Source organism: Cynara cardunculus (genome assembly GCF_001531365.2).
Source record: "Cynara cardunculus var. scolymus isolate 2C chromosome LG 17, CcrdV1, whole genome shotgun sequence".
NCBI classification, from domain to species: Eukaryota; Viridiplantae; Streptophyta; class Magnoliopsida; order Asterales; family Asteraceae; genus Cynara; species Cynara cardunculus.
The window spans coordinates 33,191,750-33,196,317 of NC_037544.1; positions in this window are offsets into that span (position 1 = coordinate 33,191,750).

Sequence of the window (4,568 nt, forward strand, 5' to 3'; positions counted from 1 at the left end):
TACATAGAGTCATGTCCCATTCTCTTATCCAGTCAAGTCATCTTCAATCCAGTTTACACATCAAATACTATCTAACAGTAATTTAAGATCTAGAACAATAATGATTTATAAGTCATAGAAACATAATCTGCCATTGAAAACCCAAATACAAATATCACACTTCTTAATGAAAAACATTAATTTCTCATAAATCTCTCTCTCTCTCTCTCTCTCTCTCTTTCCATATATATATATATATATGGAGAGTTTGGTTCAAATGTTAACCAAGATTATTGTGTTAACTTTGTTAACCAAGCTCAACCAATGAAAATCCATCTTTTATCTAGATTCATATCTATCTCATAATTTAATGACAAGGGTATATATGGAATTTTAGTTTGTATGTAACTCCCATATCATTAATTGGGAGTTACAAAATCAAAAAATCTCATAATTGTTGTTGATTTACTATTGGTCTTGTTTTTCTATAATATTGATTTATCTATCTATAATGTTCTTGAATTCGTGATTGTTAAAGGAGACCTGATAGTAAAGTTTTCGATATCGTTCAAACTAATATGTATAAATTCATTGGAAAACAACTCGACAATAATGGGAAGGTTAAAATGTGTTCACAAGTGTTCATATTGTGTTCATATGTACATTAACTGCATATCTCAACATTGACTCATTCCTGAATGTGTTCATAATGAATGAATTATTGTTCACAAGTTGTTCATATTGTGTTCATATGTACACTAGTTGCATATCTCAAAATTGGCTCGCTTCTGAATGTGTTCATAATGAAAGAACTATTATTCACAATTGTTCATATGTACACTAGCTGCATATCTTAACATTGGCTCGCTCCTAAATGTATTCATAATGAAGGAACTATTGTTCACAAGCTGTTCATATTGTGTTCATACATGTTTTTTTTTATTTCCTTTCCTGTGACGACTATTCTTATTATGTTCATATTGTATTCATAAATGCTATACAATCTAAGTTCATATAGATGTCAATTTTTGTTTGTATTTGACACAATGGTTCAAATATATATATATATATATATGTGTGTGTGTGTGTGTGTGTGTGTGTGTGTGTTCATATGGTTCTTGTATTAACAAAAATAATGAGATTTTTTGATTTTGTAACTCCCAATTAATGGTATGAGAGTTACATAAAAAAGAAATTTACCCAAATAACCTTTTCCCTTTTGTTCACATATGTTTTTTGAAATTGTAAATTTAAAAAATTAATTTTTTATCATGATTAATCACCATTTATTGTAAGAATCAATGGCCAAGATTGGTTAACAAAGTTAACACAATAATCTTAGTTAACATTTGAACCAACCCCTATATAGAGGAGTGATCATATGAAAACCGCCCTCATTTGTGTAAACCGTGCAAACCACCTTCATCTGTCGATTTCATTGTTTAATCTTATGAAATTTTTTCATGAAATTGTTTAATCTTGTGAAATTGTTTCATATAATACTTTTTTTTGATGAAGTTGTTTCATATATGGTTGTGAAATTGTTTCATATAATACTTAATGAAACTGTTTCATGTATTTCTCTAACATTAATGAAACTGTTTCATGTATTTMTYTAAAATTAAAATWATGAAGATGATAATATCTATGATTAACACCCTCYACAATAAAAATGATTAATCAACCTTTCATAATTACAAAAAAATGAACAAAATGAAAAATTATGATTGGTTGAATGCGGTTTGCACGGTTTGTATAAATTGAGTGGTTTGCATTTGATCGCTCCCCTATATACATATATATATGTATATATACATATATATGTATATATATATATGTATATATGTATATTTATATATGTATACATACATATATGTATATATACATATATACATATATATGTATATATACATACATATATGTATATATACATATATATATATATATATATAAGAAAAACCCAATAGTACTTACACGACATCTCTTAATATTAGAATCATCATTTCTCTTTTTTCTGAACTTTTTGATTTTTTTAAATGTCTAATATAAGAAAAAGACAATGTTGTCCCTATATAATAAATGTGTGTTTCATTATACACAAGCATTTTTTTAGTAAATTTACATGCAGCTTGTACCCGCAAACTCTCCATATCCTGATAAATTTTCTATTTTCCCTTCTCTTAAATATATGTTACACTTTAGTATAACCCCCAACTTTTGATATGCCGACAACCTTTGTAGCTTCCTCTTCTATTAAATCGTGGCTTTTTCCTCTCTTGTATGTAAAATTTTTATATACATCTTGCAATATAGGTTAAGTCGGTACTTTCCAATGAAAGTCTCCATCACTATTGTTACGTGAGGCCAAACAATATCCAATGAAACTCGTGCTCCTTGAATTGTCTATCATTTTTTTGATTGTATGTTAAGTATACCAAATGGATCTACTTCGACACTAACTTTCTATTAGATCATGTTTCAAAATGCAAATGAACTATTTAGTTCTCCTGTGCATACCAATAGTTTCAGTACTCGGTAAACAAATAATTTTTATATAAACATCATTTGCTGGATTAGTTGAAGGTGTTAGTGTTATATTATTACAAACCTCTAGCATTTAAATCCCTTCTCCAAATGTAAGTTATCAAGGTATTCCGCAAGCACTACACATTAATGACATCAACATTGAATCATGAAGATGTGTGATGAAGAAGACTAGCCCAAATCTTTGATTATACAAATGGAAGAAAAAGAGTTTAAACTACTTTCAAAAGCTTGAAGGGATACAGCTTCCTAATAGCCTCTAACTCTATTTGGCATCTTTGTTTTCATATCTATATGAATTTCCCTATCTTTCTCTCCTTTAAAGTCTCAAAGGGGTTGACATTTTCATAAGCAGAAGGAGGTTTTTACGTTTGATTTTGTCTCTGAATCCTGCTCTTTTTAGAGTTTATGTAAGTATTGCATTATAATCTTTTTGATTAAGTTTGTTATTTATGTTCTTGATTTTCATTCAAATGTTCTTCTTGAGTTAGAAGACGAAAGTTCGACAAAAATAACTAAAAAACATTAATGATATAATATTTTAAATGTCCTCTGTTTAATTTGAGTTAACAAAATGAGCTGGTTGTAAGTTGGTGGGACAAATGTAAAGAGATATTACAACTTGGAATGAAGAAAGTTTTTGAACGAACAAATATATTTATTCCTTGCAATTATATTTATAACAATTATAATATAATCAGTACTAATCATGAATGTAATTTTAATAATATTGTTTATAATATGTCTAAAAGTGTCTCTAATGTTTAATTTAATTATTAGAAACAAATAATGTCTATGATAACAACATGAAAGCTTAAAAGTATCAAAATATTGAGATTCATGTCTGAACGGATCATAACACATTAATTAAAGGAAGATGTTGATACTTAGCTGACCAATGTTGTTTATGATTTCGAAAAAATAAAGGATTACCACAGATAATTTTCTAGAAATTTTTTTGCATAAAATAGTACATGAAAATTGAATTCACATATTTTGACAATTAGAACCGGTTACTCAACCCCGTTTGACTTCTCCGGTTCAAGATAAATGCATTTGCAAGAAAAAAAAAAGTTCAAAAAAAATTGAAAATTGCATTTACCTGCATAGTTGAACCTTATTCAAGAAAATAGTATAAATGACACTTGAATTAAAAGAACTCCCTGTTTTTGCTAGAAAAACATGTCAACCAAAAGAAACCGATACCATTAATTATATAACATACTTTATTTGATTTTGAATGCATAATTTTTTCATGAATATATAATAAAAAGAGTTCTTGTAATATATTGATTTTTAATTTATGTAATCGTTTTTCTCTATTCAATTAACTAACTTCATATGATGGTTTATTATAGTTTTCCGTTATGTGCAACCAATTTTCAAACCCATTTAATAAATAGGTTGCAAAACAAGCATCAAGTTATATTGGAATTATTATTTTTATGTTTCAACCAGTATAATTCTTAACACTGCATACACATTTGCTATAATACCCGTCAGATGTGTGTGTGTGTATATATATATATTAAGTTTGGGTTAGTTTCGGAAGTTGACCAAACTTGAGGGGTTAGTTCTACATAACTCGCTTTAACTTTGCAATTTGGATGATGGGCTTGGGCTTGGGCTTGAACTTTTGTATATTAGGGTTTAATAAGGGTTTTTTTCCTTATATTTAAACCTAACCCTAATCTTTTTTTTAACCTAATCCTCCTCCCTAACCCTAATTMCTCCTCCCTAACCCTAATTCCTCTAATTGTGATAATCGTTWRAGAGAAACCCTAAGAGCTTGGAAGAGTCCATTGATAACCTATAAGGGAACCCGACGGCCAAAAGCAAGCAAGGTTCCATCGATTTCTTGTCGGTTTAAGGTAAGTTTTTGTCCCTTTCTCTAATCTATACATTTAGTAGTTGTGTTATAAATTTTGGGATTGTTCCGATGACTCGAAGGTCAATGGTAGCAACTAGGGGTTTGTCAAAATCGTCTTTAAAACCCAAAAATTCTTCTCCTTTTTCTCTCAAATTTGATCTTATGTTGGTGCATA